Here is a 26144-nt window from a genome sequence, read left to right on the forward strand (position 1 = left end):
TTTGCAGTCTGTAGTAGTGCGCAGTGTGTGCTAGATGCTCACAGTCACTTCCCATTGAATCACTGCCTCACCCAGAGCAATTTCCAGTCCTGCAAACTCCATTCATGGTAAGTGCTCTAAACAAGTACATCAGATTTATCTTTGTGTCCTGTTTTTACTATATCTTTTCCGTGTTTAGGTAATATTAGATACATAAATATTTCCCAATATGCTCAGTTTCCTGAAGTATTCAGTACAGTAATATGCTGTGCAGGTCAGCAGCCTAGCAATAATAGGCTATCACATATAACCGAGGTGTCTAGTAGGCTATACCATCTAGGTTTATGCAAATATACTCAAACACATTCACACAGTGACAAAATTACCTAATGGCACATTTCTCAGAAAGTATCCCCACAGTTAAGCAATGTATGGTGTCTACATTAAAATATGCTGAGTTTAGACTACATAAAACGTTGACTATATTTTAAATCAATGATTAGTAATGAGAATTAGAATCACGTCATGAATATCATCATTATAATTAAGTGAAGGGCATTAGTGTCCAAGAAGAAAAACCATATCTTGTTAGTTTCACAGAAAAAAAAGTTAATGGAAAGAAACATAGTCCCATTTAAAACTAACAGGAAAGCCATAGAATTGGGTTGAAAAAGAATACATAATAGGATGTAACCAAGAACACAGCCACCATCACATCATGTGCTTTGTCTGGTAGAAAACTGACCCTTATGCCAGAACCATTAGATGTGGCCTGCTGAGCAGCTGGAATTCAATACAGCTGCCACTGTGGGCACTACATTCTGGCTATTTTTGTTGCCACCACAACGTTCCAAAGGATTTGTAAACTCTCAGTCAGTGCAGAAGCAGTCTAGGGCAGGGGAATCTGACTGGCAGAGCAGAGGCCCCAAGCTCAAGCTGAGTCATATGCCTGTGTCTGAGCTGCCAAGGGTTTGTGAGAACACTTATCTAAGCCTTCCAGTTTTAGAGCAAAGACTTCATCAGGCTTCACAAAATGCAGTACTGCCCAAATCACAGGAAGGGAATTCCAGTGCTAATCGGCCAAAAAACAAGAAATATTCATCTTACTGTTTTGTTCTTTGTCGGTTTTGATTTCTTCCTCTGGTGTGACTCTAATCCTTGGCCACATAGAATTCTTAAATAACTATATGCTTTGCAAAGTAAATATCAAACTTTCCCAAATTACTGCCTAAACTCCATCCTGAATTACTTAGACATTGGTGATGCTCTTCACTACCAATGTAATTTGCTACCAATTTCCAGGATTATTCTTGCTAACCATTTCAAGATTTCGATTAAGCATCTTATTCAGCTTTGCTTCACATAATAAACAATTGGGCCTAGACATGGTGGCACAGGTAAAAGAACACTGTTCTGCAATACAAGAAACCCATATGGAAGACCTGGAGTTTGAATCCCAGGTGTACCTGAACATACTGGGCATACGTGTGCATGTGCCCATGATTCTAGCTAGTTGAAAAAGTTGGAAGAGTATTGATATCATGACATGATGAGACCTTGTCAAAGAGCCCATGTGCTTTCTATCTCTCTCCCTGTCACAAAAGAAATGAAAAGTTTCCTTTTTTAAATGAAGAATTCAATTACACCAAGGTTATGCCTTCTTTATAAGATGACCTTAACTCCTGAATTTAGCTATCATTAAGAGATTAAATTGATGGATGATGTGATCTAGCATCTAATTACTAGGTAGCCTCTCTTTTATTTGGCATTAGGTATGGTATTTAGCAGTTGCTAGCAAATCTTAACAAAGTACTCTTGTACACAAACAGCCATTTATTCTCAGACCTAATCTGTTCCTCTCTGTAACAGTACGAATACATCAGCTCATGTAACACATGATGATTAGATTCTTTGATCTGTTACAAAGATAACTGTCTGTTCATGCCTAAATACATTTGTGAAGCTGTTAGTTGAGGCAAGACACATACTAAGCTGCTGTTTCTGTTACCCATTTGCTAGCTATAAACAGAGCTATATGCAGGAAAGCTATCAGCAGCAATAGGACTGAATTCACTTTTATACAAAAGACAGAGACAAATTTTATGGATCTATCAATGTCAAAAATGTATGTACTATGTTTACTAATATTAACCCTTAAAATGATTTTTATGCTTTTTATGCAGCCTATAAATCAAGGTCATTACACTGAGTATAAAAATATCCTGAATCATTATCTGAAGAGCTAAAAGCATTGTGAATTATTGAGACAGAAGCTACCCAAAGGATATGCCCTGGTCTTTGCTGTGTTACTAAACATGCCAACAAAATGTTAATAAATATGGTTCTATGATTTAACTTGAATAAGAGAACCTATTAATATTAATTTTATCCAAATAGACTCATTTAATTCTCTTTGTTGGTCAAGATATCCATTAGTAGAAAAGCATATGTGTTGTGTAAATAAAAGGTGGATTTATGAGGTTTTAGCAATGGATAATGAAAAGAAGAATTAAAAATTAGCTGAGTAAATACACAAATTTAGAAAGAGAGTAGGAGGGTGCACACTCTCTGTACAATGAAAATATATTAAAGGAAATCCACAATAAAACAGAAAGGCATTAGCTGATCTTGAGGAAATAATTTTAGTGAACACAAATATACAGGGATACTAAACGTGAGGATCCTGTGGATGGTGGGCATCTCTCCATCTCTCTCTCGGGTATGCATGCATGTATCCTACCCTGAATTCAAAAGAAAAAGTAAGGAAAAAAATGTAAATTTTTGTGACTCTAAAGCAATTAGGACTAGGATTGGACCATATAACCAGAAATTCTAAAACACTAGTGATTTGATTATAGAAATTTCATTTCTCCTTCATAAAAGAAAGTCTGGGGGTGCAGGCCAATACTAGTGGTAGAGCTCAGTTTCCTCTCTTCTTGCTTTCATCCTAAGAACATGCTGTATCCTCAGAGCATGGCTGTCAGTCTCTCTTCTTAAGAATGTTTTTATAGTAAGCAGCTCTGGAAAGTAGAGACAGTGTTTCTCTCCTGTGCGAAGGGACCACTATAAAGGCTTCAATTTCTGTATATACAGGTGTCGTCTGGTCCTTTTCTCAGAGTGCTGTGGAATTGGCGCTCAGAAAACTGCTGATCTACTTACTACTGCTATTGCTGTGAGCAATAAAGCCCTTTATCTCTCTGATCCAGGAATCACATGCCATGTGCTAGCTCCCAAGGCTTGTTTGCTAGCAAGTAGTGTAAAGTCTTAGAGACTTTATGATTCCTTATAGATTTTTGCTAACATTCTTTTGTCTAGAATTGAGGCAAATAAGAACTCTTAACCCCAAGGGAAGCTGTAAAATGTTATCTTTTATAACTTACATTGGAATATGGTTAATAGGAGGGGGAAAGAATAAGTTTCAGTACAGAACACAAGAATTCACTGCTATAACTTAAAACATTTGTTCACAATTTATTGTTTTGTGAACAAATAAAAATAAAACATACTAATACTAAAATGTACTAACACTAAAACAGATAACATGTTGAATCATTTATAACAAATGTTTATTGAAGCTATCTGCAAGTAATGAAGGTGCTGCCTACATTTGCTGGGACTGCTGTAGCAGAGTACCACCTCCTGGGTAGCTTAAGCGGAAGTTTGCTGTTTCACAGTTCTGGAGGCTGGAAGTCTGAGATCAAAGTATTGGCTGGGTTGGTTCCTTCTGATGGCTGTAAGGGAAGAATCTGTTCCTGGCATCTTTCCTTGGGTTGTGGGATGGTCATATTCTTTCTGTTTTTGGTCACAATGTGTTCTTCCAGAGCACATACCTCTGCATCCCAATTTCTCTTTTTATAAGGATATCAGTAATACTGGATTAGAGCCCACCACAATGACCTCATCTTACCTTTACTAATAACGTGTGCGACTAATCTGTGGCCAAATAAGGTCACAATGTGAAGGATTGAGGGTTAGGCTTCAACATATGGATTTTTAGGGGACATAATGCAAACCACAATGGAAAATATAAGTGGTTTTTAAATGTTTTTTTTTTCATGAATTTGAGATTATTTTGGTAAATAAAAATATTACAAAGTGTCCTATGAGTTTTTATGTTTATACAGTCTTGTTAGTAACTTCAAACTATGGCTTAATGTCGCCTCCATATTTGTTAGTCTTCAGTAAAGAATGTAGTCTTATAGCTTAATTGATAAAGGCTTGCCTCCAGATTAGTCACAATAGATTGTGACACCTCTCTTCCAGCACATTTTCATGATAAGTGTTTCGCTTTGTCTATTTACGTAAATCCCCAGGGCTTCATATGTTCACAAAATTATTACACACACATTCAGCTTTCGGCTTATGTCCTTCAATATGTGTGGGTTCAAGTCTGGGATTTTTTTAAGCATTCATTATATTTCTGACTTCAGTGTTGAATTGGTGAGAAATTCTATCCACTACACTTCATTCTCAATGATACAGAAACACAGAGTGGGAGTTTGTGAGTGATGACTTTTCCAGTAGAATGTGAAGGTAATTTAGCAGTTTGACACACAAGAACAGAGTGACTGCCTTAGGCATGAGGACACAGGGAACAAACCAAGATAAAAAGAAGACTTGGAAACAAAGGCTACATTCTGAACTCTTTCTTTCTAAGTACTCCACACCAAAGGAGAACTTGTTAATGAATAACCACTATTGAATAGCTGCCATGAAGGCAAACAGAGAGCTATTCTACTCTTAGTTACATTTTTATGCAAAGGTTACTCATTTTTTCCTAAAAAGTCAAATATTCCATACCACTCCCCCCAGTCCCCCTCTCCCCCACCCATGTAGGGTAGATAAGAAGGCATAGGTAACCATCATAGACCCAAAGAAGTAAGAAGTACAAATAATAAGAAATGTTGACCACAGACAAGAGTTCAATGCTCAGGCCGGCAGGTGGTGTGGTGGTAAGGATGCTGGACTTCCATATGGCCGACCACAGTTCGAGTCCCAGACATGACAACTTGCTCTCTCTCTCTCTCTCTCTCTCTCTCTCACTCTGTTCAAAACTAAAATAAATAAATAAATAAATAAATAAATAAAAATTATTTTTAAAAAATGTCTGATATCAACAAAAGAGAAAGGAATGGAGGAGAGGAAAGTCCACACTTAATGTTAAAAAAATGTGTGGCTCTTTTAAGCCTAAGAATAGTACTTGAGACCTAACATGTTAATCAAGGTCAGGGAAAAATTCATCACTACATGTTTAGAAGTACAATTTCCATGCAGCAATCAATACATGTTTTAAAGACTGGGTTAACTAAAGAGATTAGAGCTTTAAATAAATATTAGTATTCTTCAACATCGATGTTATGAAGGAACTCTACACATCTAAGATTTTCAATCCTATTTCAACAGTTTAATGCTTTGTTCATTAACTATTCCTGATTTCATCTTTCATTAAAAATAATTATGATTTATTTTTCTGTGGAGCATTTTTTATAATTCCAACTTATTTTCTTGTTATCTAGTCAGTTTCTAGGCTTCCTTTCTTCTTTCTCACATCTTCTCGTCACAAAACATCTTAGGAGAGGTCAGAAAATCACAGAATCCCACATCACACATCATGTTACTTAAAATAATACTTTAAATAAATGAATTTTCTTAACAGGAGTGCTTTATTGCATTTTCCAATAATGAATTTTTCAGTATCAGTTTCATAATGGTTACTTTCAAATTAAAAAACAAATCAAAAAATCTAATAGAACCTCCAGCTTCATAGGTTTGCATATGAAACTATAGTTACTTACATTTAAAATATTGGGAAAATTGAATACTTTTTATATAAAGGCATTACATCTTATTGGCACAGAAGCATAGTTCACAAAGTTTGAATATGTCCTTTAAACTATCAATGACAATTTGAAGATAAGATTTAACCTTAATAACTCAAGCCTGGCTAGCCAGTGGTATGGTAGTAAAAGGTGGATAAATCCCACATGGCTGACTGTACAGCTCATCCCAGACCATGGTGGCTTGAAAAATAAACCAGGTGTGGGTACATGTGTGTCCAAAGATCCAAAAGGAGAAATGGAGGAGGGCTTGCTACGTAGCCATTCCCCATGCTTTTGATCTTTCTCACTCTCTCTCCTCCAGTGAATGCACTTGCTCTCTAGCAAATTAAAAAAAAATAGCAATAATAATAACTCAAGCCAAAAGAAATGAATCATTTTTCAAGCCTTGCAAAAGTTCATCTGAGAAAATAAAACATTTATTTTAGGGGGGGGAAAGGAGAGGTTTTTGCTATATGGCGGCTTGTGCTCGCTAGAAAGAGAGAGAGAGAGACAGAGACAGAAAGTGAAAAATCACCCCCCCCGGGGGGGGATAGGGCCACGCCACAATCCCTTCTCCTCCATTCTCCTCTCGGGATCTGGGGCACGCATGCACATGTGCCTGGTGTAAGTTTAAGCCAGTGGATCCAGGACTCGAACTAGAGTCAACTACATGGGAGTCCAGCAACATAGCCACTACACCATCTGCTGGTCCCCAAAATAAAATATTTTTAATCGGACCTCATACAAATAATTTTAGTCTAAACGAGATTCGATATTTTGGAAAAATGAACTAAAAAAAAGAAGAAACAATTTAAAAATGTATTTTAAAAATGGAATTGTTTTGATCTGATAGAAACTGTTGGATAGTGTATCATTACTATGCTTCTTACCCTAAATTCTTCCCAACTTTTGATTGCAACAAAGGCATATCTAGTATATCTAACAGGTAAGGCACATCTTTTTTTTTTTTCTTTCTTTTTTTTTTTTTTATGATTTTAGCCATAGGGTGTGTGCACTCTCAAGAGAGAGACAGAGACAGTGAGAGGGAAAGTGAGAAGTCACCTCCCAGGGAGGGTGGCTATGTCACAATTCCTTCTCCTAAATTGTCCTAGGATTTGGCGCATGCATGCATACATGTCTGTGTGAGTTTCAAGCAACCAGGTCCAGGACTTCGATCATGGTTGACCATGTAGGTATGAAGCACTTCAACCAATATGACATCTGCTGGCTCCAGGCAGGTGATTTTTAAGATCTTTTACATTTCTATAATAAAAGCATAATCAATAATAGTCTTGAGACAGTAAAACAATCAATAAATTGATTAATCAATAATTAATAAACTTACCTTTAAAGATATTATTGAAATACAATAGTATTATCTGTATTATTTGAAAAATGTACTTTACCACCACCTCCTGAAACATTATCAATGTTAAGGCTAATACAGTTAGAAAATTTTAAATTCAAGTAAAACCTCTAAGCAGTCATATATTATAGAATGGCAGAATTAAAGTTACATTACTTTCCCCTTGTTACAGTCACTGTACTTTTATCATTTATTTAATCTACGGTTTAAATAGGAGATTACATAATACTATGGAAAATGGAGACAGTTTGTACCCAGAACGAACTTGAATGATTCTGAAACACTAGAGTCTTCGTTTAGAAACAAATGCATATCATTGTCTGCATGTATATGTTAGAGGGTGTAAATACATAACAGGAAGAAAAAACATTCCAAAAAACATTCCAAAAAAGTGATACTTTCTTGTTAAACATTACATTCATATGATGTGAGCAATTGATATTTAAAGGGATCTTTTGTATTGCTAGGGTGATTTTTAAATGTTTTTTTCAGATCTGTTTAACATTAAAAACACAGGCATAAAATATTTTTCTTTTCAACACTGAAAAAAATGACCTACTGAATTTGTATTAGTTTAGTTGCAAAAATAGATCAGAAGATGCTAATCCATGAGAAATGTGTTTCCTCCTCCTGTTTTCCCCTTCCTTTAAAACCAAGAGATGCGTATAATTTAACCATGCTTGCTTTGGGTAACAACCAGCATGGGGCTGAAATGCATTGAGCCTGCTTTCTAAAGAAGTACAATACTTCACATTTTTAATGCATCACTAAACAGAGGTCAAGTAGAGTAGTTTCAGTGTAAGACAGCACATCAAACTACCCACTCTAAAGTAACTCAATATACCCTGTGTATGTTTCTCCCACATTAACAAGTGGGTCATTAATCTCTTAGCCAACTGAAGCCCAGCTGTAAACTTGTACAACACTTTCCAACATGTCTCTGCTCAGTTTTCACGATTGTTCTTACATACGATCATTTGGCAAATCAAAAAAGACCTTCAATATTTATCTGTGGTTGCCAGATTAACATAAAATGATTACTATTTCCCACTGAGAATTTTGGAAAGCCATATAAATGCTATAAAACATAATAAGTGCTCAACAAAGAATTATAATCATCCATCTGCTTTTTCCTTAACTTTCTTTGTAGCTGTGTAACTAAAACTAGCAGCTGAAGCCACCACCTTAAGGAGAAATAATTAATGACACATAGTAAAGTTTGCATAATGCCTAAAGAACAAATTTAAAAACCACACAGGAACAAATAACTGAATTAGAAATTCTGCAACTGAGAAAGCAGTAACTCCCTCAAATTAATATATTTCTCTTGCTGTTTAATATTTGTTTGTGGAGCTGTAGTATATATATTTTAAGTACTATAGAGCAACAGTGACATTGAATTTCAACTATAAGCGAGAAAAATGGAAGACTCTGTGGCTAATTTTAGACAACTCTTTCATTACATGGTTCATATTTCCATATAGCAAAGGAAAATTTTAAGTTTAGAAGAAATCTGTTTTAACCTCTTTAAAAAAAAAATCTCAGTATTCACCATGGGTACATATCTCTTTTCTTAAAATGTATCTATTATACACTTAATAAACATTTGAACATTATGCATGTTTGGGGTTATGAAATTTGTGAGATAAGGTTCCTGATTTTGAAGAGCTTATAGTCTAATGGAGAAAATATATACTGTAGGAGAAAATGTTTTGTTTCTGTTCTTACAAAATACAATTTGGAAGTGTATATCCAGACACCTGAAAAGTGAGATGTAGCTCAAATTGTTTTAGTCTGTGTTCAAAGGCTTCATGAAAGAGACTGACCTGTGTCATTGCAAATAATGAAAGTGATGCTATCTCCAGGAAAAAATGGTCCACATTCAGAGCAGGTAACTGGTGACTCATCTTCCATGGCTGTCTAGGCTGGGACCTGGGGTCAAAGGTGAATGAGCAGAGCACAAAGCCTGAGATTGCTTTCTCAAGATAAAGTTATAGATTCATTCTTTAAAGAGGATTGAATTGAAAATGTACTGCTTTGTATATTTGGAATATGTGTGTATATATATAGATATACATGATACACATTATATATATATACATATATACACACACACACATTCTCAAATGCACATCTATACGCATGTAAATATACATTCATTTATATGCATGTATGTGTGTGTGTATATATATATATATATATCCTGAAATATATATTTTATATAATAACATGTATTTATATATATATACACTATTTCTTTATAATGTATATTTCCTGAAAACATAAATTTGTGTTCTCAAAATTATTAGTACAATTTTACCATCATATTTATTTAAGTTGACAGATAAAATAGTATGTATTAACTATATAAAACATGATGTTTTGTATATATTCATCATGGAATGACTAAATCTAGATAGTTAATATGTATTACATCACACAGTTATCACTTTTGTGATGAGAATATTACATTCGCTCTCTCAGAATTTATTAAGAACACAATACATTATTGATGATAGTCACCATGTTCAAAATCATCTCTAGAACTCTTTCTTCCTATCTAACTGAAATTGGTATCCTTTTTTCACTACCATATTCCCAGCTCCCTCCCTGCTCTCAAACACTCCCACTCCTGGTAGCCACCATTCTACTCTCTACTTCTGTGGGATCAATTTTCAGATTCCACATATAAATAGGATCATGGGATATTTGTCTTGTCTGTGCTTTGCTTATTATACTTAATATGTCCTCCAGATATTTCTTATGTAGTTGAGAATGACAAGATTTCCTTCTTTTTATGTATATACCACTTTTCTTTATCCATTTGTCCAGTAATGGGTAAATAAACCTAGGTTTATTCCATATTTTGCATATTGTTAAAATTCTGTAATAAACATGGAAGTACAGATATCGCTTAGTAGCAAATATGCTCCTAAAAAGGAGACAAACACATTTCAATTTTGCCTACTGCAGTGGTGCTAGGAAATTGTTCTTAGAAGTAGGAGAATCTTTGCTCAAGAGAGTAAGTTTACATGCTTTCAATGTTAGACAAGAAAGATGGAAGAAAAATCTTGTGTACGTATTCTTTCCCCCTCTTTTTTTTTTTTAAAACAAATGAGAAACACTTTTTCACAAGTGGTCTCCAGCAGATTTCCTTTCATGACTAATTGACCAGAATTTGGAAGAAAAAAATCATCTCTCTTTCCTTGAAACCATTACATCTTAAAAACACAACAGTTCCATACTATTAAGTAAAACTATTGGCAACCTTATTGCTTAAGCTACTCTGGCATGGCTTTTCTTTACTTTTTTTGAGAGTTTTTTGCTATAGAGCACATGCGCTCGCCAGAAAGACACAGAGAGACAGAGAGCGAGAAATCAACCCCCACAGGGAATGACCACGCCCCAATCCCTTCTCCTTCATTCTCTTCTCCGGATCTTGGGCACATAGGCACATGCACCCAGCGTGAGTTTAAGCCACCGGGTCCAGGAATCAAACTGCAGTCAAATACATAGGAGTCCAGCGACATAGCTATTATGTCATCTGCTGGTCCCTCTGGCATAGCTTTTCTTAAAGCATCCTAATTTCCCAGAATGTAGCTAAAATCAAAGTATGCTGTTGCTCACTCAAGCAAAAATACTAAATTGACATTGGCTACTGTATTTAGTCATATTATCCGAAAAAGTAGGATTTGGTATAAGGACACATTGTTAGGAATGGAAGTGAAGGTTCAGGGTCTTCTTTTTAAGAAAAAATATATACATAAATAATAATTTTATTTGTCTTCTATGTGAGAGAAAGTTTGAATATGCAATCTGGTTCATTTGCCATTGTAAGATGATCACATTAAAGTATTTATTCTATTCCATTTATTAACAAGACCACTTAGTCAACCTACTACAGGGCAAACCATGGCCTGTGGCTCAACTACTGCCCACCACCTTTCCAGGTACCAATTCTTCATTGTTGCTTTCTCACTGTAGTTGTAGTTGAATAATTGTATTAGAGTTGAGTAGTAGCTACAGAGACCATTTGACCTACAGAATTTAAAATACATATTGTCTGGCCCTCTAGAGAGAAAGTATGTTGCCCATGAAACAGAGTATCCTGCAGTCGTTTTCTTACATCTTTCCTTACTCTTATTTTTAAATGTATTACCTCTCTAGAGGTATTACAGGTGGTACTCAAGTTAATCTTCATGATTCAGATATCGATGTTACCCATCACTCTTGAAGTCACAAAAATGGGGGCCTGTGGGGTCCCATATTTGTAGCACTGCTACCAGATCCCAGATATTTTTGGCTGTTACTAGCAAAGATATTTGTGGTCTGCTCTTATCCTCGACATGAGAGAGCTGAGCTATGTTCACATGTGCCTTAAATATGCATGGTCATGGTGAGATTCATGAATAATCAGGAAGTGTCCAAATCTCCTACTTTTGTGTTACACTTTACTATATAATTATTTTTAAATTACTGCTTTTGTTGTCCAGAACCTTTAAAATAATAATGAAACGGTATTTTCAGGAATGATTTTTATTAGTTTTCTTTTGTTCGTTTACATCCTAGGACTTGCTTATGGGTGCATAGATTAAGGTAAAAACAAACAAACAAGCAAGCATACAAAAAATAAAAAGATTTGAGTTCAAAATCACTATATTAGAGGCAGAATTATTTTTCCTTTCCCAGAAAACTGAAACTCTTTCCTTTTCTCTTATCTCACTCTCTCCTTTTCTCTCTGGTTTGCATCTTTTGCATCTCTCTCTCCCCCCTATATAATCAGTAGCCCCCCACCAAAAAAAGTTGCTAATTCTCTAAGTAAATAAATAGATGATAGGTCCTCTTCCCCAATCCTCTAAAGACTTGTCTGGACATGTCCATATTTCAGATAGGCATAAACTAAGTTCAAATTGTGAATCCTTTTACCATTAATCCATTACTACATTTAATCCTTAAAAAAACTCTGGAGGAAGATAGTTTCTCTCCACCATATTGATGAGAAAATTGATTCTTAAAAGAGGTTATATGAATTGTTCAATTTAAAAAGCATGAACCAGGTAAAAATTAGACTCCTAATTTGTGTTCTTCCCACGGGCCATGGTGCCAACACAGTAAATAATGGCACATTTATTTCTAAATTTAAATAGTTTATTTGTATATCTAAAAATTAAAACCAGTATGGAAAAAAAAAAATTTAAGTGTAGCTTGAGTAGCTTCCAAAAAATTTTCTTTTAATTAGAAAAGAACAGCTTTGGGTTTGGGAAAGAGAAGTTTCATAATTTACTTTTATGTGATTTAGCATATTAATTAATTGGGTTATTTATGTGAAAGAGCTTGAGTTTCTTTTTTTTTTTTTTTTTTTTTTAAGCACCATCTGGCTACAGTTGTTTCCTTCTCCCTGAAGATTTTTTAAATCAATGATCCAGTCCCAAGAGCTTGGTTCCACAAAAACATAGCATTCCCAAAACTAGTGTCTTGGCTTATTATAGCGGCCACTAAATTTCAACCATTTATCACACCGGCAGTAGGTGAAAGAAAGAACAAGCACAGTGACTGTATGATATGTGATGTGGCTTCTACATAAGGTCTCCTCCAACACTGGGAAGATGGCAGAAGAGCTGACATAGACCACCAGAGTACGTATACTCAGCTTGTTTCTCTCCAGAGGTAATTAGATTTGGAGGGCCAAAGTTTTATTGTTTTCTCAAAGATCTTACATCTTGGACCAGCCCTGTAGACTAGGGGTTAAGGAGTCTGATCCCATATGGCCAGCCATACAGTTCAAATCCTAACCTTGTTGGCTCAAAAAAATAACAAACAAAATGAAACAAAACAAAACAAAGCAGGAGATATGCCTGAGCACCCAAAATTCTATCAGGATGTTGAAATGGAGAAGGGATTACAGTATGGCCATGCTTCATTAAGAGGGTGCTTTCTTCTTCTCTCTCTCGGGCAAATGTACACACTCTCTGTCAATTAAAAAAAAAATCACTAGTCTTTGGATTGAAGCCTTTTTAAAAAGCTATGGTTAAATAGCCTGTCAAATTAACAGTATCTTTAAATAGTATTCATGGAATATTATTTTGAACAGCTGTAATAGATACATAAAATAACAATAATGTCCACAATTATTTAGAATTTCGCTCTAAAAACTTTCCTAGATTCATAAATTAATAAAATTTGTTTCTATTACTACTACATGAAACCAAAGGGTAATTTATCAACTGTCATGTGATTTTTGTTTTGTTTTAAATAGACTGAACTCAGGTTTTTAAACATATTACATATTTTCATGAAGTGCATGGAAAACAATAACAGCACTTCTAAAAAATCTGCAAATCTCTGAGCTTGGTTTGCAATCTATCAGTCAATCTTTCTTAATCAGAGCTGTATTACTTGTGCTTCTGCCCTGGTGCATTTTTTGGTGGGTGTTCCTAATTCCTTTTTCCTTTCTCTTTTTAAGAAGAGAAACAGAATGGTTTAATTTGTAGAGTCAAGAGTCTTTTGTTCTTGATTACAACACTCAACATGCAAATTACATTCACCTCTTGATACCAAATGGCATCCTGCCAGTTTCCTGGGACACTTAATCCAGATAGAATTTTAAGCAATTCTTATCTGTGTGTCTACTAGCAACATTTCTTTCTCTTTTACAATTATCTGTAAATTCTCTCTTAACCAGGAAAACAGGGAAATAAGGCCATTAGTTCAATAAAGTCATTGATAGTCAACATCATTGCCTTTTCAGTAAATTCATATATTCTCAACTTCAGCTCACACATAATCTCATATGACTTAAACCTGTCCCTAATGACCCTTGAGGCCTTTGTGAACAGCAGTGTTTCAGCGTCACTGACCAACATCTGACATAGTTAGAGAAGTTAAAGGTTTGCTAAATCTGGCTTGGCCATGGATAGTCCCTCTGAAAAAGAAGTTTATTTAAATATTTGTTCTCTATGTCTTTCTGTAGTGAGATTCAGGCTTGTTCACAACTAGGTTTTTATTTCCTCTTTCATAAAAAACAGTGATAAAAGATACTAACTAAAATTTAGGGTGGAGCTAGTGGCATGGTGGTTAACATGACTCGATCCCAAGTGGCAATTGTGTAATTCAGGTCCTAAGACTAGCTTGAGAAACACACTGGATGTGTATGTGTACATGCCCAAAATCCCAAAAAAAGGAAAAAATGGGGAGAAGGGATAGTGGTGTGGCCATCCCCAACCAGTGGTGCTTTCTCACTTTTCTCCTTTCTTTGCCCTCTGGCAAATTAAATAAATAAATAAATAAATAAATAAATAAATAAAACCTAAACTCAGGGTATTTGGATCCTAAAAAAAGGAGTTTACTTTGGTTAGAGAATGTTGCTATGGTCAGAGGTCAAGCTTACTGGACATAATCATAGTTATAATTGAAAATGCTTTTTCTTTTTTTTTTTTTTTTAAGAATTAGTTTTATTTTTTAACTTTATTTATTTTTTTATTTTAATTTGACCAGAGAAGGACAGAGGGAGAGAGAGAGAGAGAGAGAGAGAGGGAGGCAGCCAAAGTGAGAAAGGAAACCACCAGGTTCAGGACTCAAACTGTGGTCAGCCATGTGGGAGTCCAGCACTCTTAACCACCATGCCACTGGTGACAGCTCCTGACAATGCTTTTTCAAAGATTAAATTTTTAAGTTTTATATATTGTTACTAGTTTGAATTCTTCCCCTTTTTGACTCTTATTATTAGAGTCCCTAAAAAGAATATTAAAAATAATTTAAAATAGATGCTTCCCTACAAGTTACCCAGCATACACTTCTCATTTCCTCTAGTTTGAAACATAAAGGGGAGAGTGGCTCAAAAAGGAAAATCCTTTCTTCACGCTCACCATTATTCTGAGAGGAACCAGCTCAAATAAAATGTACAAGGCAAAGTTATTACTCCAGCTTCCTGACACAACTAGTTCCTGCTCCATCTTCCCAAAATAGAGGTCTGTAATTCCTGTTTTGAACTTGTCAAAGTGGAAGTCTTGAGCCATGAGCACCTCTTCAACATCAGTTAGCAAAAATCATATCCATTCCTCAGTGGTTAACAGAGTTAACTATTAGGGAGTTCAGTTGATAAATAACACACCAGGAGCATATTCCAAGTTCACATATGAGAAGGTAATAACAACCAGGTCCTGACTGCTTCCTGGCCAAGAGTGACTGTGAAACACTATTGGTTGTGTGATGTAACTGTTTCACATGTGTTAAAAAGTTAAAAGTGGAGCATCTTCAAATTGATGAAGCACAGTGCACATGAGAAAGTAGACTGTATTTTTCAGTGACACTGGGAATTACAAGGTTCCAGAATTACAGATACAGAGCAGCCATTGGAATATTTGGTAAGAGGAACTGGTGGGTTTGTACTTCAGCTCAGGTAAACCTGGCAAAAGATGAGTAAGAACACATATAAAAAAAATGACCACTTCACACTAATATAGTCTAATACAAAAAGTGAGCATTAAATAAGTATCTTTTGTTGTTGTTATTTATTTATCTTTTCCACAAGAGAGAAAGAAGAGACAATGCCCCTCCCTCCCAGGGGTTTCATGGTGCAATTCACCCCTCTGCAATCAGCTAGCTCTTAAAGGTTTTGGTCATAGGGCACATGTGTTTGCCTGAGAGAGACACAAATACACAGACGACAGAGAGGGAAAGTGAGAAGTCACTTCCCTCCTCCCAGGGGAATGGCTGTGTCGCAGTTCCTTCTCTATTTTCCTTTTGGAATTTTGGGCATGTACACACATGCAACCAGCATGATTTTCAAGCTGTTGGGTCAGGGACCTGAACAATGGCTGGTCACATGAGAGTCCAGCACCTTAACTACTACATGACCTGTTGGCCCCGAAATATATTTATTTTTAAATATTCATTATATTCTAAGCAATGGTGAAAACTAAATGATAATTTGGGATTGTCTGAAACCTAAGGAAAGAAAATCTTAGAATTTTAAGGAAGCAGGGACCAGCAGATGATGTAGTGGTTACGTTGTTGGACTCCCACACGGCAGACCATGGTTTCAGTCCTGGACCTGGTGACTTCAAAATCATGCTGGGTATGTGTGCATGCATGCCCAGGATCCCAAGCAGAGAATGGAGGAGAAGGGATTGGAGCATAGTCACCCTCCCTAGGAGGAAATTTCTCACTTTCCACTTGCCTTGTCACTGTCTCTGTCTTCTGTCTTTCTCTCTCTCCGGTAAAAACCTCTAAAAAAAAAAAAGAGTTATAATGAAACAATTTTAGTGCATGTCCAGGCTATGAAAACTTCACTATTCCTAATAAAAACAGAAAAAAAGTTACCTTATTGAGTAACTATCAGACTACCAGTCACTTTTTATAAATTTTTAAATTTCAAAACAATTCCATGAAATAATTATTTTTCTGATTTATAATTAAAAAAGAAAGAAGAAGGGGGTGAGGCAGTGGCACAGAGGAACATAACTGGATTCACATGGAAAAGTACTAGGTTCTCAATTGGAGACCTCCCTAAACATGCTGGGCACATATGTGCGCATGAGCCAGGATGGCTGAGACTGGGGGTGGGTTACAGGATTAAGACCCTGTTGGGAGTCCCTGTCTCTCTCTCTCTCTTCTCTCTCTTTTTCTATCTCTCTCTCTTTCTCTCATACAAGAAGTAAATAAGCTTAAAAAAAAGAAAAGGAAGAAAAAGAAAGAAAAGAAAAGGAAAGAGAAAAGAAAAAGTAAGCATCAAATTAGCATCAGTTCAAATTCAGATCTGTCTGCTTATGAAAAGTGTTATTTATCATAATTTGAGAATTGTATCATTTTTACTTTAAGGTCATTAATTTACCTTTAGTTATAGGAAATCTTTTTATGTCTTTTCCTGCTTTTTGTCACACTAATTTACTTTGAAGTTGTACCATTATCTAAAAGCTGTAAGAATACTAATGAACATTAAAACAAAAATACCAAGTATTGATTCATGGCTTTATATATTATAAATCTCATGTCATAATCCTATATATTGATATGATAAAACCCAGGATCTATCAAAATACTGCTTTGAGATAGAGAAATAAACTATAAGATACATATAAGCTGTGAATAATCTAAATATGGCTTTTTATTATTGTTTTTAATTCTGTTTGAGTCATCTAAAATGTACAAACGAGGAATCACTAATAATGATGATGAAAAATTAAAGAGTTGAATTTGGAAAACATAAGAATCTAATAGTAGAGGGCTGAGTTCTAGATTGTTTTTTCAGATAAATATCCCTGAAGAATTCATATGTCTTCTGTTGCTTTCCTTTGCTCATTGGTCAATTGTAGTATGATGACTGGTGACTATGTTTGAGGAAGTCCCCCTACAATGCTTGCTTTGAATCTGTTTTCAGCACGTTAATTATCTGACTTAATGATATTTTTGAAGACATTAGATGGAAAGTAGGTCCACTAGCCTGTAGGCTATCCAGAGTTCATAGTTCTTGATTCATGTTCAGCAATCAATAAATAATTTTAAATATACCAACTAATAAATAAGAAAGCCCTTGAGAGTTACTTTAGAAGTATACCTATCCATTATTACTTTATTGTTATTTATTAAATGATGATCCTATTTTAATTTCCAAAGGACAACTAAGTGAATAAATGGCCTGCACTTAGAAAGCAAGGTTACTTTGTATCAGCCACTGAACTCAGTCTCTTAACTAATTAGCAAAGGAGATATGATTCCTTACTATTGTGAAGTTTTAAATATAATGCAGGAGGCGAGCTCCATGGCTGGTGGTTAAGGCATCTGGATCCCAAATGACCAACCTTAAGGTTCAAGTCTTAGGGCTCAGGAACTTTAGAAACATACTGGGTGTGTGTGTGTGAGCCCAAAATCTCAAGAGGAGGGAGATGGAGAAGAGATTATGACATGATCATTTCCCATAGGGGCACTCTCTCCTTTCATTCTGTCTCTGGCAAGCACATGTGTCCTCTAGTAAAGCAGTAAAATACCATGCTCTATGAGGTACTGTCACATGGGTAGATGGGCAGTTCCAGTCCAGAGACCTCACCAAATTCTCTGGGGAAACAAGTGCCCATGGTCCAGGCTGGCTGAAGATTGAGGGTGAAGTGCAATGTGAAGACTCTGTTGTAGATACTGTCCTCTCTTTCTGTCTCACTCATGGAATTTAAAAACAAAAAAACAAAAAACAAAAACAAAAAAAAACCTTAAAGGAAAAAGAAGGAGGAAGAAAACAATTGTGTCAGTAATAACTAAAAAGAGTAATACATGGAAGGAAGAAGTGGCAAAGACATAAGTCCCATTGAAAGGCCTTAAAGGAGATTGGGAAGTAAATGAATGTAGACATCTTCTATAGATGCATTTTTTTTTGAGAGGTTTTTGCTATAGGGCGCGTGTGCTCGCCAGACAGACAGAGAGAGACAGAGAGACAGAAAGCGAGAAATCACCCCCCAGGGGGGATGGCCATGCCGCAATTCCTTCTCCCCCATTCTCCTCTCGGGATCTTGGGCACGCACGCACACGTGCCTGGCTTGAGTTTAAGCCACCGGGTCCAGGACTCGAACCGTGGTCGACTACGTGGGAGTCCAGAGACATAGCCATCATGCTAACTGCTGGTCCCTAGATTCATTTTTTAAGAGTTGTATTATTATTTTGCTGTAGGACGCATATGCTTGCTGCAGAGACAGACAGAAAGCAATAAATAATCCCCAGGGGGAATGGCCACACAGCAATCTTCTCTTCTCCATTCTCCTCTTGGGATTTTGGGCATGCATACACATATGCCTGCCTGGCAAGAATTTCAAGCCTCTAGGTCTGGGACTCCAACTGCGGTCAGTCATGTAGGAGGATAGCACCTTAACCACTACACCACCTGCTAGCCCTCTATACACAAAATTTTAAAGAGTTTTTCTGTGAAAACTATCAATGTTTTCATAAGGCAGATATGCAGTCAATAGAGTACTTTGATAAAATAGTCTATATTAGAGCTTGTTTCTGTGCACATTTGAATAATTGTAAGTCACATGATACTGAGAGAAAAAAACAAACTGAGGATTAGTCATACAGAAGGCAAGAGTAGAGTAGGTCTTGAGAACATGTAGACAGATTGTTCTTTGATAGAAGGTGACAGGTATGGGGCATTTCATTATTGCCAAAATTGGGAAAATTATCATATGTTGTTGACACAGATGGATCTATAGGTTGGCTACTTGGTAAAAATGAAGGAATTCAAGTTTAATGTCTTTGATTTTTCAGTGAAGAATAAATATAAATTTACAGTTCAAGTAAAGCTAGAAGAAGAAACAAGGGAAGTTGATAACTGAAGAAGAGTTCATGGAGTACAGAAACATGAGACTACCGGAGAAATATAACTGGTTTTCTGAATAGAATTAAATATGTATATACATATATACACACACATACACACACACACACACATATATAAATATTATTAATACTTATATATATATATTAATACTTATATATATTTAATATATATATACTTAATTCTATTCATTATAGTATATTATATATTACTTATAAATAAAAACTTTGGAACTTTCAGTATCTATTAATTCACTTTGAAAACAGCTTATTCTGTTGTATAATTTCAGCAATGTTTATCTAGCTACTGAGACAGATAGATGAAGAAAATAAATAATGTGTTTTAGGGATATATAAATATTATTAATACTTATATATATATTAATACTTATATATATTTAATATATATATACTTAATTCTATTCATTATAGTATATTATATATTACTTATAAATAAAAACTTTGGAACTTTCAGTATCTATTAATTCACTTTGAAAACAGCTTATTCTGTTGTATAATTTCAGCAATGTTTATCTAGCTACTGAGACAGATAGATGAAGAAAATAAATAATGTGTTTTAGGGTTACCATTACAAATTGCTACAAACTTGGTTGGAGTCTTTAAATTACAGAAATTTATTCTCTCAGAGATGCTGACCTGAAGTCAAAAATCAAGTTTACAGCAGGGTCACACTTCCTCTGAACTCTTTAGGTGAAAATTCTTTACTTTATCCAGCTTCATGTGGCTTCAGTTTTTCTTTGGTTTACAATGTATAACTACCATTTTTGCTGCCATTTCACCCGGCCTTCTTTTTTGTGTCTTTACATGGATTTTTCCTCTCCTCACTGGCTTGGACTTCTCTTCCTTATCCCTGTCCTCTCTTCTTCTCTATCTCATAAGAAAAACTGCCATTAGATTTAAGATCCATCTAGATAATTTCAGATAATCCAGTTCAAGGTACTTAATTTAACTGTATCTGCAAAGACTTTTTTGTTTCCCCCCCCTTCAAATAAATTCATATTCACAGATTTTGAGTGGACATATCTTTTGGAGGGTCATCACTCAACAGAGTTCACCAAGAGCTGTTAATTAATTTATTTAAATTTTTTTTTAGAGAATTTTGCTATAGGGCATGTATGTGTATCAGACAGACAGAGCAAGACAGAGAAACAAAAAACAAGAAATCACTCCCAAGAGTGTTGCAGCCCTACAATCCCTTCTCCTCTGCTCTCCTCTCAGGATCTTGGGCATACACAAACACAGGACTGACATGAGTTTAAGCCGCAGGGTCCAGGATTCAAACTGCGGTCAGCCATGTGGGACTCTAGCACCTTAATCACCATGCTACCTGCTGGCCCTTGTTATTTAGGGATGAATAAACATGTATCAAGCTAATATAATATAATGGACTATCAGAATATGGTAGCTCTATTTTGAATATTGCTCAAAAATTAATAGATACACACTTTGCTTTTCAGACACTTGATTTTTAATATGGAAACAATAAAGTTTACCAGTTTAAAGGCTAGGGCCTAACACAAATGATCCTTTACAGTCTCTGCTTAGAAGACTACTGGATCTATATTTAAGCTAAAATATTTTGTTTAGAAAATAATTTTAAAGCATGAAGGTATGGTAGGAAATGATAAAATAGCACACATTTTTTTCAGTCTGAATCATAGTGTAAAAACATGGGAAGCCTCACACTTAAAATATTTTGAATACACATTTTTCTCTTTAAAATAAGGACAAAAGTACTCATCATTATAATTTGTTATTTTCCTCTTTTTGTAAGCTTATTTCTTTTATGAAAACAAAGAATGAAAAGAAAGAAAGGGAGAGAAAGACAGACAAGCACCATCAACAGGGCCCCATATCTTACCACCCCCTCTCTGGCTCTGTCCCACCCCACCTTCCAAGCCAGCCAGTTAGGATCCCACTGACTACACTGGCCAATGGAGAAAATGAATCTGATCTTCTATATAGGTCTGACATCATATGATAGTGTGTTACTGTTGTACTACCAAGCTAATGTGGGAATTTATTTGAAATATTGTGTTCTAGGTTTGGTGAATGTGTTTTTTTTCTCAAGGGTCTGACTCAAAGGGAAGTAAAATGAACATTTGAACATAATTCGTAATGATACATGGCATTCAATTGATTTTTCAAATAAAGAAAAATGTTGTTAAAATGTATGATCAACAATTTTAAAATGTACTGTAGTTCCATGTCATTGGCACAGATCAAGAGGCAGAGAAAATGAAGACAAGCTATAGAGACATGAAAACAGATGGGAAGAGAAACAGAAAGTCATCAGAAGTGAATCTTAATGAGATAAAACCATTCTTATCATTTGCTTGTTAATTTACTTATGAGCATTGTTAACTAAGTATAATCTGTTAGGTGTTCTTTGGGGGATAAAAAGGCATGGCTTGTCAGTAATGGACTGCTGTTCTTAGCTGTGTTGCTTATGAATGTGTCTGCACTATGCAGGTTGAGTGTTAAGAGAGGAAGATCTAATTTTTTTTTGTATTGTTTAGGCAGTGGCTATGAGAAATTGAATTTAAGATTTATGGAACCCCATGTGTAAGGTGATCTCTCTGCTTTTACTTACAATAAAATAAGACCAAACTCAAAGTATATTTTCACATTAACAAAAGCAGTAGTGAACTCAGAAACCACTACTATATGCTATAACAAAAGAAAAGAAAGAGGCATAAACTAGTTGATATCATAGATAAATATAACAATGACCAACAAACATTGACTACATACTATCTACCTATGCCCATGTTAAATGCATATATACAAAAAATTACCTCAGTCAGCCTTCAGGAAAACTCAGTGAGTTAATATTAGTATTCCTTTTTTCTGCAAGGGAGAAGATAGATTATATAGCTTAAGTCACTTTCCCAAGGTTACAAAAAATAAATGGTAGAAGATTCAATTTCAGATCTATTTGCTACACTATCTTTTCTATTATGGCATGGAAAAGATGCCCTCTTGGCATTTCATCTGGCAGTCAAAACAACTAATAGTTTAAGATATTTTGCTATTACAAATGGATGAACTTCAGGAGTTTTATAAGGCACCATAAAATGAACCATAGTTTACAAATCAAAAGTTATTAAGGTCCAGTCCTGGTGGCACAGGTGCTACAAAATATTGAAGCCCCATGGGAGAACCAGATTCACATCTGGCATCAACTTGAACATACTGGGCACACCCATGTACACCTGAGATCCCTGTTGACTGCAAGGTTGGGGGGGAAGGACTACAGCATGATTCTGTCAAAGTTAGCTCTCTCCTCTGTCTCTCTTCATCTTCTTTTCTCTCTCAATAAAGGAATATACTTACTAAAAAAAAGATATCAGATAGGTTGTTGTGTCTATAGAAGGTGGCACTACCTTCCCTAGTTGTTCCTTGATACAATCGACAATTACTCTACATTGGGGTTTCTGTCTTCTTTACCCACCTGTCCTGTCATTCCTTTTTTTTTTTTTTTTTTTTAAGGTTTTTGCCATAGGGCACATGTGTTCACCAGTGAGAGGGAAAGTGAGAAGTCACCCAGCTGGGGGGATGGCCACACCACAATCCCTTCTCCTCCCTTCTCCTCTTGGGATTTTCGTGGGCATACATGTGCCCAGGGTTATTTTCAAGCCAGCAGGTCCATGTTTTGAGCTGTGGTTGGCCATGTGGAAATCTAGCGCCACCTACGGGCTCCTGTCCTATCATTCTTAAGCCTGGTGTTTAGGGGAAGGCCTTCTGACAAACAGAAGTAATTCCCAGTGACACAGACAAAAATTTACAAATTACAGAATCCAACTTTGTTTACCAAATTCTTCTCTTCAAGTTGTTTATTCAAACATTTATAATTTCAGAGTCTTCTGTAGTATAATTATTATATCACTCTGATAAACATCTTTATATTTTTTTTAAAAAAGAAAGTGGTCTCAATAATATCAGCTTTAATAAAGTATTATAATTACTATGTATAACCTCAATACTTTCTTGGTCATACTATGATTTTTTTTTTTTTTGAGAGGTTTTCACTGTAGGGCGCGTGCGCTCGCCAGACAGACAGAGAGAGACATAGAGACAGAAAGCGAGAAATCACCCCCCAGGGGGGGATGGTCACGCCGCAATCCCTTCTCCTCCATTCTCCTCTCGGGATCTTGGGCATGCACGCACACGCGCCCGGCGTGAGTTTTAAGCCACCGGGTCCTGGACACGAACCGCGGTCGACTACGTGGGAGTCCAGCAACATAGCCATTACGCTAACTGCTGGTTCCCAGGTCATACTATGATTTGTTACTCAGATCATCACAAACAACTTTTTATTTAAACATTTGTCTATGTCTGCCACTGTTCTCACATTTTAGCTTCATAACCAATATTGATTAAATTATATAAATTTATATCATTAATATAGCTAGTATAAAGTAAAAACTGAGGAACAGGGATTAAATCACCTATCTAAAGTCACAAAGCTGATAAATCAGACCAAAGCAAGCTATCTCCAAAAACATTTTTTCTTTTTTTAGAATTATTTTAATTTTATTCATTATTATTATTATATTATTATTATTTAATTTGACCAATGAGAGACAGAGAGGGAGAGGGAAAGTGAGAAAGCAAGCCACCAGGTCTGGGACTCAAACTGTGGTTGACCACATGTGAGTCCAGCTCTCCAACCACCATGCCACCAGCTGACTCCTCCAAAACCATTTTATGATATCAGAACTTATAAAATACTTACAAAAGACATGTTAAACTGTTATATTTAAATATGTTTCCATGAAGAGCTTGAGTGATACTAAAATGTATCTAAATTTTAATTAGAATTCAGTCAACATTTAATGTAGTTCGTTAATACTCTACAAAATTAAATGATCATATTGATAATAATATTGTACAACATGGAATAATTATATTGCTAATTAGTAATATTCTACAACATAAAATTATCAATATCAATATAACTATCAATATAACTATTGATATTGATAATCATATGGGCTCAAGATGAGAAACACATTTTAAAACCCGAGATATGTGCTTAATCTTCTTGTAATACAAGTTCATTAAAAAGTGTAATTAAATAAAAAAAATTTGAAATTAATGTATAGTATTTTTAAATTTTCATTTTCTATGAGCTTTATAAAGATCCCTCATATACTAAAAACTCAGCACATGAGAATTACATCAGGTGGGAATGTTTATTCTCAAAGAAATCATTAGTAATTTGCATTTAGAAAAAAATGAAAATTATAGAGGCTATTTAGAAACGGGTTTTAGGAAAAACAGACATAATTTAGGCATTTACCTGTCACCAATCTCATTAGAATTCTGCTTTGTTGTAGGACCATGTTCAAACTAAGTCAAGCAGTAGACAATACATAAACACTATAACAATGGAAAGCAGGTCTTTGACACTCTCCTGAGAAACCAAAAGTTATCTCCTTAAAATCTTGTCAAATTCCTAGATTATCAAGCCAGACAGTGTCATATATTTTTTTTTAAAGTTAATTTATTTATTTCATTAGAAAGAGTAAAAGATAGAGAGAGGGCAGCCTTGCCAGGATTTTACCATGCCACAATCCTCCCCCAAGCCTTCTAGTTAGTCAGGATCATGATGTACATAGCATGTTTAGATTGACTCAGGATCTGAACCCGTGCCTCCCATATGGCCTCAATATTGCCCAATGGCCACTATCACTATGTCACTGTAGCTGGGCCAATATGTCATATTTCTTAACTGATTACACTACCAATTAAAACAGAACAAGTAAGATATTCTAAATATCAGAACCTCATTTTCTGCAAATTACATAGAAAATTTTCCACATGAATAATTAATATCACAATCTAGAGTCAGAGGATGAAACCTATTAAGTCCTTCTATTTTACACATACATATCTATGATCCACATGTAGCCAATTTCTATCTTTTTCAGGGTTTTTTTTTTTTTTTGGAGGGGTTTCTGCTATACAGCACATGCGCTTGCTAGAACAACAGAGAAAGACAGAGAGACAGAGAGACAGAAAACAAGAAATCACCCCCCAGGGGGCATGGCCACACCATAATCCCTTCTCTATTTTCCTCTCTGGATCTTGGGCACGCACGCACACACACGTGCCTGGCGTGAGTTTAAGTCACTGGGTTTAGGACTCGAACCATGGTAGACTACATAGGAGTCTAGCAATATAACCATTAAGCCAAATGCTGGTCCCTGTTTTCTAAACTTACCCTGCATATTATACAATAATGTAGGCCATAAACTTGCCTTTTATCTCACCCCTATGATTTGACATATATTATAAGATGAACTTTCCTTTTAAAATTTATATTTATTGAATAAAAAAATATTGAATAAAACTTTTATTGTTACATTAGTAAGCTTGTTTTATTTTTTACACATCATGGCTAAATCACTTAAAAATAGTTTTCCTTTGTTTATCATTACATACCAATGTGTAATCACACACAAAATTCCATATGTGGATTTGTGGTATTTAAAATGTTCTCTTATTATTATTACTAATTTATAATGCATTAAAAATATTTCCAGTGTTTCCTTGCCATGCTGGGGCTTTCATTTCCATATTAGGTATGTTTTGTGAATCTGGAAAGAAAATTTCTTAAAACCAATGAAATACTT

The 26144-nt window shown here is 35.3% G+C and overlaps 1 long non-coding RNA gene across 1 annotated transcript; it reads right to left on the reverse strand.

Annotated features, from left to right (window-relative positions):
• Positions 1-6933: 6933 nt before the first annotated feature.
• LOC102473960 (uncharacterized) lies at positions 6934-15100 on the reverse strand. Its single transcript, XR_337172.1, has 3 exons — positions 15030-15100; positions 8991-9096; positions 6934-7061 (listed from the first exon to the last, which is right to left on the reverse strand). It is a non-coding gene; the product is annotated as an uncharacterized LOC102473960 (long non-coding RNA).
• Between the last annotated feature and the right edge of the window lie 11044 nt (positions 15101-26144).

Source organism: Tupaia chinensis, unplaced genomic scaffold (genome assembly GCF_000334495.1).
Source record: "Tupaia chinensis unplaced genomic scaffold, TupChi_1.0 Scaffold144474_1, whole genome shotgun sequence".
Lineage (NCBI taxonomy): Eukaryota > Metazoa > Chordata > Mammalia > Scandentia > Tupaiidae > Tupaia > Tupaia belangeri.